General features: G+C 51.3%; 1 long non-coding RNA gene across 1 annotated transcript; it reads right to left on the bottom strand.

Annotated features, from left to right (window-relative positions):
• Window positions 1-3,689: 3,689 nt before the first annotated feature.
• On the bottom strand, window positions 3,690-9,075 carry LOC117801411. Its single transcript, XR_004623903.1, has 3 exons — window positions 9,028-9,075; window positions 7,481-7,770; window positions 3,690-6,119 (listed from the first exon to the last, which is right to left on the bottom strand). It is a non-coding gene; the product is annotated as an uncharacterized LOC117801411 (long non-coding RNA).
• Between the last annotated feature and the right edge of the window lie 1,837 nt (window positions 9,076-10,912).

Below are 10,912 nucleotides of genomic sequence, written 5' to 3' on the forward strand. Positions count from 1 at the left end.
CAAGGCAGGAAAGGCAGAAAGTGGGGTCCGGAGAGGCGGCAGGGCTGCCCCCGAGGCAGTGTCCCAGCAGAAGACCTAGCTCTTCGACCTTGGCCAACTCCCTGCTTCCCGTGGGCTTCCAGGGAGGGGGTTCCGAGGGGCCCCACCTCCACCCACCCTGTTCTCTTTCCATTCCTGGGGTGTGGGGCTGTCACACTCCTCCGTGGACGGCTCTGCCAAGCCAAACTGCTCGCTGAAAAAACGTGGAGCGTGTGAGCCAAGTGTGAACCCCCATTGTAAAAATAATTGCGAGAGGAGAGTTGTCACCACTGGGCGTCTGGGCTCAAGATTTTTCTAGCTCTGGCTCACTGGAGGAACTTGGGCAAGGCTGAACTGTCCAGGTCTCCTTTTCTCATTGAGTGACATGGGAATGATGATTGTTGAGCCCTGCCCCCAGGTATAGTCCTGGACCTGGAAAGCACTCTCGAAGGCTCCAAGTGACTAATGCACAGCTCCATCATTCATGACCTCTCTCTGACGTCTCCACACAAGGAACCGTAATTATAGCAGCCCCCGCAAAAACAGACCCGGGGAGTCATAATAACAGCAATAATAATGCAGGACTAGAATGGAGAAGATTTCCGAGGGCTTCATCTTAATGCCTCCGCGAGGACAGGAGGTGGCTGATATGAGGGAGACTGTCACCATCGATCTTTTCAATCAGAAGGTACAGGCAGACTGGGGGGTGCCACCACGAGCCAAGGATCGCTGGCAGCCACCGGACCCTGGAAGAGACAAAGATTCTTCCCCGGAGGACACCTTGGTTTGCGCTTCCTGCCTCCGGAGCTGTGATGGTACCCTTCTGCTGCGGGAAGCCCCCCAGCGCAGGGTACTTTGAAACCAACACAGAGGGGACCCAGGACCCGGGACCGAGAGGGCCCTGAAGGGAGCTTCCAGGGGCTGCGAGAACACTCAGCGGCAGCAAGCAGGGCACCTGGAAAAGGCTCCGGTCTCTGTGGAAAGAGAAGCGCCATCTGACCAGACCGATGGCAGGTCCGGATCGGGGAAGGCTGCGGTGTGTGTGTTCTCTGAGTGCTCGCTGCCTAGAGGGCTGCCTGGCTGTGAGTTCTCTGGACGGGAAGTGACAGCGACAATGAGCCCCACGTCCTTGCCTCTCACCCTTCTTTCTGCACTGTATACCCTCCCTTTTTTCTCACTCCTTCGTTTCCCCATTTTGCTAAGCTCCTGTGAGTGCCTTGAATGCCAACCCAAATCCTTCCCACCCATCCATCAGCTGGCCTCAGCCCCTGTCCTCATCGGCTGCATGACCTTGTCCTGCCTTGTCCCAGGGACACTGGCCTTGTCCTTCCACCAGCTTCGAATGAAGGGCCTTCCTCCTCGGTGAAGGCGGAGGTCTTCAGGGCACAGGGAGCTCTCGGCAGAGTGCCCAGCACAGCCAGGCTCAGGAAATGACAGCCTTAAGAAACCGTGGAGCGTCAAGGTTAATTGTGAAGACCACAGGCCGCAACCAGCCTGCGAGCCAAGGATGGTTTTTATGTTTTCAAATAGTTGAATAAAAAAAAATAAAAGAAGGAGAATATTTTGTGACATGTGAAAATGATATGAAATTGAAAGTTCGGTGTCCATAAATAAAGTGATCGGAACACGGGCCACACTGTCTGCTTCAGCCTCGGGGCTGAGCGGCTGTGACCGACCGCACAACCCATGGAGCCTGAAATGTGTGCTCGCGCGTGCTTACGAGAAAGGTAAGCCAAACTGTCTAACTTCAAATCCTAGATCCACTGCTTGTCCACGACTGGGGGCAGGCTCTCTCTCTCTCTCTGCCTGCATTTCCGTGTCTCTCAAATGGGCATAATGGTCCTCCTTTCAAAGTTTCCTTGAAAGGATTGGATGAATTATCACTTTATGGTCTGAGAACGGTGCTTGGCACACGGAAGTACCGAGGATGGGTGAACTTATTTTCAGTCTCGCCAGATTCTTAAACATCACCGCCCCACGCAGAGTGACATGTATAAGAATGCTTAAGCCTTCCTTGTACTCGACATGCAAGGATTCTCGAAACATATCATTTCCTTCGCTTTTCATCATTGCTCCATATGCAAACAGATCGAGGAAGCCTTAGCTCAGATTTCTCAAATCCCAGATGGGCTCTAACTTGTTACGTCAGAGGAAAAAAGTCTGTCTTCCCCAGCAGGTGCACAGGGAGGCTTTGTTAGACAGATGCCACCTCCTTACTCTCCAGCATTAAAAGACGTTTCTGCAAGCTCTACGAATCTTGACTGTAAAGGAAAAGCGGAATGATGACGTCTGGATTTCCCACAAGGACAGGGATGTTTTCCTTCCTTAACTCTGGGGGCGTGTGGAGGGGTCTGGGAGAGCTGGCATGTGCACGGTGGGCACTGGCAGTACCCCCCTCCTCCTGCTGCTTCTTCCATGTGATTTTGTCGTGTTCCGGCTCCTGACTGCTCTGCTGGAGGCTCCACTGCTCGGTGTCCTGCACAGTTGGGCAGGTCACGTGATTAAATGTGCCCGCCTCCCCCTGGAAAGGAGGTGACAGGCACCACTGCTGCTCCTGGGCCTCCAGGCACCAAGCCCGCACTCTACCATGCCCTCCACCTCCCCGAGAACCACTCAGATGACTGTGACACTCAAGCGATGGCCAAACGAAGACATGGACAGAACCTGGGTCCCTGAGTGACCACGTGGAGCCAAGCAGCCTGTCACCTTGGACCCTTCACGGAAGGGTTCCTCTTTGAGACTGTAAACATCTGTGTTAAGTCACTGTCATGGGAGCTTAGCTCTTACCCTAACTGGCACAAAGGCCCTGCAGTCCACTTCCTTTGGGTTACAGGTGAGGAGACTGATAGATTTGCAATCCCCACCCCTCCCCAAATCCCATACTCAGCTGCAGAACGGGGTCTAGAACCAATGTCTTACCTCATAGCCCCGAGCTCTGCCATTTACTTGACATGGACACGATGTTTACTTTTTGGTGGCTGCTGGCCTGTGTCACCTCAGGTCTCTAGGACAATCTACCCGGTACTTAGCACACGGAGACACCGGCTATCAGGAAACAGTGTGGGTCCAATCAGGAGAGAGAAACCACATAGTAATTCAAACAGGGGGAGTTTAATATAAGACTCAGTCACTGTAACAGGATTGGGGTACGAGGGATTGGCTGGTAAGAAGCAGAGAGCACTAAAGAGTAAAAAAAAGCACATCTACTCAGGAACCACCCTGGACGCTCAGGATTGGGAGGGTGCACTCGAGGAAGAGGCCCCCAGGGCTGAGATCCAAATGTCCATGGAAAGGTCCTGGCTGTGGCTGATGGGACGGCAGAGAAGTGGCTGTGGCGCCCAACTGACAGACCTTGCCAGAAATTTGCCCTCCCAGGTGTCGGGGCCAATGGGGGAAGTTGCTGGCATGTGAAGAACAGTGGGCATGCTGTTGACATTGATTTCTAGAATGTTTACATATACACAATGATCAACTTTCATTCATCTTTTTTCCTTAGAGATTTTCAAACTTTTTTTTTTTAAGAGAGAGTGTGTGACCAGGGGGGGAAGGGCAGAGACAGAGGGAGAGAGAGACTCTCAAGAGGACTCCCCAATGAGCATGATGCGGGGCTCGATCCCACAACACTGAGATCACAACCTGAGCCAAAAATCAAGAATTGGATGCCTAACCGACTAAGCCACCCAGGGCACCCCTCAAACATTTTTTTTTAAATGAATGTGTGATTCATTTAAAAACACCACCTAAAAATAGACACCCATTTTTAATATTGGGTCATTAAAACCCCCACAAAATCAAGGCTCAGGCTCAGAGACATCTACTCATTTACAACTTGGGAGACACCGTGGTCGGACACTGCAATTGTTTCCTCTTGCTGCAGAACACATCACCACAAACCTCTCAGCCTGATGCTCCCACGTCTGTCATGTCTCCGTCCGCTGGGCCACGAGAACGGGCACCAGTCAGCTGGATCCTCTGCGCAGACGCCTCGGCAAGGTGTGGGCTGGGGCTGCAGCCTCGCCTGAGGCTCAGACTTCACTTCCAAGTCATCCAGGGGGTCCGTAGAATTCAGTTCCTCAGCAGCCCTCAGCTGAGCTTCCCATATCTTTGCCGGCTACCAGCTGGAGGTCCTCTCCCAGAGGCCACCCTCGGGTCCTCGACGCCCAGCCCTCTCCCAAAGACAGCCAGCAGCAGAATCTCTTCAGGCTGCCACCGCTGGGTGTCCTATATGTAACATAATCAAGAGAGTGACCCGTTTCATTCACAGAGCTACCCACGCTCAGGGCAGAGTCTTGGAAGCCATCTTAGAATTCTGTCTACCACAGAAATTCATAGAAAGTCTGAAAATTAGAAAGGTTATCTACCTTCTCCCCATTCTAGAAATCTCTCTGATCTTCTAAATGAGCCAAAATTCCCTCCTGCCCTTCAACTTTCACCTCCTCAACCCCTTTCTCCCCACCTCTGAATTCGTAAAAGCGCTTTCTTCTTTGGGATCAACAGAAAACCAAATCCAGATCTTGCTTCGTATCTACCCAGACCTCTACTCCATTCCTGATACCCCTTTGTACATAGCTGGCAAGAAGGTAATGGGGTGTATGAGTTTTCTCAGGCTGCTGTAACAAATTACCACACATTGGTGGACTTACAACAATGCCAGCCTCCTGAGGCCATAGGTCCTCAATCAAGCATTGGCTGGGCCGTGCTCCCTCTGAAGGCTCTCGCGGAAGACCCTTTCCTGCTTTTTCCGTCTCTCATGGCTCCAGCTGTTCTTGGGTTGTGGCTGCCTTACTCCAAGCTCTGCTTCTGTCCTCACATCCGCTTCTCCCCTGCGTCTGTGCCTCAAATCCCCCTCTGTCTTTCTCTTATAGGGACACCAGTCATTGGATTTAGGGTCCACCCTAAACCCAGGGTGATCCCATGTCAAGATTCCCAACTTAATGACATCTGCAAAGGCCCCTTCTCCAATCCAGCCACACGCATACGTTCCACGGTCAAGGCTTAGACATGTCTTTCTGGGCGCTACTATTCAAGTCATTACTATGAATTTAGAAATTCAGTAACGTCTGTTGCAAAGACCAGATATTTCCCTTCCTTTTGCTTAAGTATGTCAGGGCCTTGACTGGCGGATAGTACTGAAGCGAGGGCCAAGCTGAGGTGGTACTCCCATCAGAGAGGAGAGGGCCAGGACCCTACCCCCTCAGGCCACCATGCCCTTGATGTAGACGGGCTCCTCCACACCAGAGCGCACAGCAGCAGAGGGGGGATCAGGTGAGCACCAGAGGGCTCTCCCCCCACCCCCTCCCCATGTGAAGTTGGAAAAGTTTCTTAACCGGACTCTTTCCCTGCTGTCACATCTGTAGCATGAAGTAAATAACAATAATATTCACTTTTGGGGTTGCTATGGAGCTTAAGTGAGTTAATGTAGATAAAATGGGAAGAATTCTAAAAGAGCTCCCAAATTCCCACCCCACTGGTGGACACACCTTGCATAATCCCCCTCCTTGAGGACCTGGTGTGTATTTGCTTGAACTAGATGAAATTGCCATTGGGGATGAAAAATGAAGTCCACCCGTAACTTGTGTGTTTCGGAGGAATGCAAGTTATCGTAGAATCGGTAGCTGCTATTGCCACATGCAGCCCTAGACCCACATCCTGATGGCAACTCAACCACAGGAGAGGAGAAGGACCTCTTCCTTCCAGCCCCAGCATGAGAAGTTCAAAAACAGCAGTTCCTGTTAATGATTGGTGATGGATGGATTGAATATTTAGTAAGTGCACAGGGGGCGAAAATCAACTGTAGATCAAGTGACACCACAGAAAGCAGGCAACTTCTCCTTCTCAGAAGTTTCCACCAGTTTCTACTGTGTGCTTATCATTCCAGAAATCGTGTTGGTGCCTATTAGCGTGCATATGAATATGCAGAGATACAGACAGGAAAGTCCTTCACCCATTTTTCATGCGAATGACCGAGTGCCAGATGTGTCCTTCTTCTTCGTCCTCAGCATCCCTCTCCTCGCTCCGGTCTCCAGCCCAAGGCATCTGACCTCTGTGTCTTGAGGCTTCCTTTCCTCTGGTTTCTGGTTTTTCTTGGCCAACAGGAGGCCCTGGCAGAAGATCAGAAGGTGGGGGGTGGGGGGGACACAGGAGTATTTGTTCCCGTGGCTGTGCCCCGGGGAGGTCCCCGGGTGTTGGCTACTTCTCTACCCAATTTACAGCTCCTGCCTGGGGTCCTCTCTCCAGCTCCAGCCACCCCTCGGAATCCCTGTGACAGCTCCCCCTACCCTTTCAGGCCTAGGGTCATAGAGTCCCTACCGTGGCTGCCCCAGAGCCCTGCGCCCTCCCTCATGGGGTCCCCTCCCACTTGTCCACACCCTGAAAAGCCGTCTTCTGTGAGAACGTGCCCTCAACAGCTGGCCCACGGCACACCTGCGTCCTCATCTGTAAAATGTGGGTAACGCCAGCACCTGCCTCCTGCGCTTGGTGAGACTTTCCAGGTGCTGGGTGAATGCACCTTCATCTCAGCCAGGTGTTACCCCAACCCGGGTGTCCCCGAGGCCCCACTGGGACACTTGGTCCCGGCTGTCCGACTTCTGGTCATGCCCCTGTTCGCACCACTTCACGTTAGATTCGAGCATGACGCCAGGGTTTGTGGGGTGACTGAGTGGCCCCTGTGCCCAGAAGGGAGCCATTCTCTATCCCAGGTCTACACCAGCTCCATCAGAACAGGGGAAAGTCTGAGACCTGCTCCACTGTGGTGGGTTACACACCAGCCACCCACGCGGCTCCTGGGACCCAACCGAGAAAGATGGAGCCTTAACACATCAACGGCCGTGTGCTTTCCCTTCCCTGTTGGCTCTTGCGACCTCACGGAGAGCCAGCCCCGGGGAAATGGAACAGATACAAGGAGGGAGGCAGGGGACAGAAGTGTAAGGTTAGGGCACCCTGCCCACGGTGCCCTTGGCTTCTTAGCTCTGGCTCAGTCTCCCTAGAAAAGCGGGCTAATTATACCCCTGCACCCACCTCACCGGGTTCCAGGGAGAACGTGCTTTGATAACGAGGGAGAACTAGGTCCACCTGGGTTAGAATTTTCCCTAGGGAGTGTCTGACCCCCTTCATTTTTTAGACGCCGCAATAAAGAGCCTCAGGCCTCCGAGTGTTTCAAGGACCTTCGGGAAGGTTTAAGACTTGAAAAAAATGATAGCCTCGAATCATGGAAATAGCACTATCAAACTCAACCAATGATTACTTTATTCCTTCTTCATTAATTGTGAAATGGAGTATACGTACAAATCTCCCCACATTTGAAAACCATTTGTAAAGCTAGATTTTCTCATGTTACAAGAATTCGTACGTAGGCCAAGTGATTGCCAGGAAGTAACACCTAATTGTAAGTTAAATAAACGACTTGCAGCTAAATCATTTCCCAAACGAAACCCCAGCCCTGCCCAGCTGCCTCAGAGCTCACCCTGCCAGGTGATTGCGCATTCCAGGATCGTCTCTCCTTCTGCCTTTTCTCTTTCTTACACATCAGGAACACCGATCAACAAAAACCACTTTCTTTAAAGGTGAAAAATGCAGAAGCCGACAACAAGAGTTAGCTTGAAGACCAGATCACTCTGGTTGCAGCTGCAGGGACAATGGCTTTGGATGTCCATCTTGGCAGGACAGAGAGCTCCTCAGTCATGAGGTCAACGTCACCATCCTCCCAGGTGCACCTGTGGCTTTTCCAATCTTGCTTTCCCCCAACTCACTCCCCTGCAATGAAGGGAAAGCAGATATTTTCTAAACCCACACCTCACAAATGCCAGGTTGGTTTTTTTTTTTTTCTTTAATGCTCACTCTCCATCATTGTAAAGCCTGTTTTTTAAGTGACTTTAATTGGAATAATCTTTTTTGGCTCCCGAGGTGCTGAATCCAGATGAGGCCATCTGCCTCCTCTCAGCATGTGTGCAGCACGTGGTTCCGAACCCCCAACAATCCTATCGCGGTCCTTAGGGACCCCACCCATCTCCCTGCCACGGAGGAGCGTTTTTGCGGGTCTCCCTCCAGAGCACCTTTGTTCAAACACTCCGGTCACTTGAACGGTTTATTTTTTCCAGCATGTTAATTAATGATACGCACAACCAGCTTGCAGTTATTAATTAAACCATCTGAGTGAGCCCCCCAAAGACAGTTAGGAGTCTGATTGAAAGCCAAACTTCTTATGGCCGTTTTAAAAAGAAATAAGTACAGGATGTGAAGAAGAAAGGCGCTTCAGCTATGGGACAGGAAGAGTCCAAGCAGCAAGGGAACAGGAAAAGCGTTCTCTTTCATGAGATGAGGCCGCTGGCCGAATGCTAGGAATCCAGGTGTCGAGGAGCAAACGATCTAATTTTGGCGTTTGGCGCCCAGTGCGGCAGCTTAATGAGGGGCTAGAACAAGAAGCTGGAGGCTCTCAGGCAAAAATGAGACAGAGAAGTACCTCCCTTTATGCTTGGTTAGTTATAAAATCAGTTCATTTTCCACCTTCTGTCTGGGCACTTGGGAGCCCGCTGGCGGAAGTCACCACAGAGGGACGGTTTCTGCAGCTGGGGCTAAGCGGAGGGTGACCCAGAGGAAGACCCCACACTGTATTGTGGGAGGGACAGGAACAGAGCCCCAAGATCGCAGTCCTTGCTGGGACGGCCAGCAGTAAGGGGACAGGACTGGGGTGGACAACCACTTCCAACTCTGATGACTCAGAGGCCACGCTAAAGAATATTCTGGAAACCCCGCTTGAATCTGGCCGTTCAGATGTGCACTTAACCCCAGAAACAGAGCCTGCATTTTGGCCGTCCCCCTGAGGTGACAGATGTGTTCAGGGGGCATCAGCTAGACAAAGGCCAGCTCATGCTTCTGTGCCCATTTCTCTTTGTCTGAACGCTGGGGCATTCGTGGGGCCTCAGATCAGACCCAAACAATTTCAAGGGGCTGGAAATTTTTTTGAGGGAATGCTATTTCCAGTTCTATGACAAAGTCATTCTGAAGACCTACCTTAGGTGGGGTGCCTGGGTGACTCAGTTGGTTAGGCGTCCGACTCCCGGTTTCAACTCAGGTCATGATCTCAGGGTCGTGGGATCGAGCCCCTCATCCGGTTCTGTGCTGAACACAAAGTCTGCTTTAGTTCTCTCTCCTTCTCCCTCTACCCCTACGCTGCTTGCGCGCACACACGCATTCTCTCTCTCTAAAATAAATAAAATCTTAAAAAAAAAAAAAAGACACCTTTTGAGACGAAGGACAAACAGCAGAGCCCGCTCCCCAACAGGGACCATTTCCTCACACCATGTTGTAGCAGGTGCCAGTGGCTCATTCGCGCACGCGCTCTGATGCACCACAGCCTCCCCTGCTGGCAGCATCCAGGGCCGAAGGGGCACACGTGTGACAGCCAGTGAACCTCTTCGCCTCCCAAGAGCTCACTCCTGGTGCGTACATTCTGTGGGTTTGGACACACACAGAACAATATGTATCCATCATTATAGTATCACACAAAGGATTTCCACGGCCCTAAATATCCTCTGTGCTTCACCTGTTCACCGCCCCAACCCCTGGCAGCCATCTTTTTACTGTCTCCATAGTTTGCCTTTTTCAGAATGTCGCACAGTTGGACTCATCCTTAGCCTCTCAGACTGGCTTCCCTCACCTAATAATATGCATTTAACCTTCCTCTGTGTCTTCCCCAGGTTTGACAGCTCATTCCTTTTGGAGCTGGATAGCACCCCACTGTCTGGACGCACCTGGTTTACTTATCCTCTCACCTACTTCATTCGCTTTCGTTCCCTTAACACCTTATGCTTTTTTGATAGTGTGAAAAAGTATCCCGACTGACAGTTTTTAGTTCAGACGTCCGCGTTAGCACGTTTATTTACGATCATCGTCACTTATTGTCAATCTCATAAAACTCCATCCAAATTTACCTTCTTGACCTAAGCCAGTGAGACTGGGCAGAAATTTGACGACGTTCTTTTGGTCAATGTCGGTGGCCTCCGGTGATGACAGGACGCAGGGGCTCTATGTCCCTCCCCTATAACCTCCCGACAAGAGCACTAAAATGAAAGCATGTCTCACCCCAAATTTTACCAAATGGAGAGACACTTGTTAGCAAGCAGGGCCCAGAGTCGTCAGGACGTGCTCTCAGTCCTGGGACCCCTGGATGGACACGCTGCATGATAAGCTCTCTCCGGGGCTGACTCAGTGATATCTATGGCTGGCCTTCCGGCGGGGCCAGGTGCAGGGTCTTCTGGGAAAGAACCAGGATGAGGCAGAGTTTCTGGCTCTCAAGTAGCAATTACACAGGAGGGGGCTGTCTCCTCCCTGAAGCAAATTATTTCTCATAACTTTGGGCTTTCACAAGTCTTTGAACACGGATAACTTTTATTAACAGCCAATCTACCGAGAACCAACAAGCCAAACCATTTTTAAGTTCTCCAAAAAGTGATCTAAGGCATATTAATTGCCATTTCATTATGAAGACTTTATATAAAGAAAGCAAATAAAGGACTGTGGACCAAGTGCTGGTCTAAATTGTCTACTTTGGGGGCGCCTGGGTGGCTGAGTCGGTTAAGTGTCTGACTCTTGGCTTTGGCTCAGGTCCTGATCTCAAGATCATGGAGTCGAGCCCCACATCAGGCTCTGCACTGTGTGTGGAGCCTGCTTGAGATTCTCTCTCTCCCTCTCCCTCTGCTCTTCCCCCTGCTCTCTCTCTCAAATAAACAAAATCATAAATAAATAAGTTAATTAATTGTCTACTTTGTTTCCTGGGGCCAGGATGCTCTTCCAGCTAGCAGGTGTTCCCCAGGCCCACCCCTCCCAGAACAGATCCAGTTTCAGCAGAAGGCACTCTACCTGGGGGGGGGGCGGGTCTTAGGTGTGGTTGTCCGAG

This window comes from Ailuropoda melanoleuca, chromosome 3, assembly GCF_002007445.2.
Source record: "Ailuropoda melanoleuca isolate Jingjing chromosome 3, ASM200744v2, whole genome shotgun sequence".
Lineage (NCBI taxonomy): Eukaryota > Metazoa > Chordata > Mammalia > Carnivora > Ursidae > Ailuropoda > Ailuropoda melanoleuca.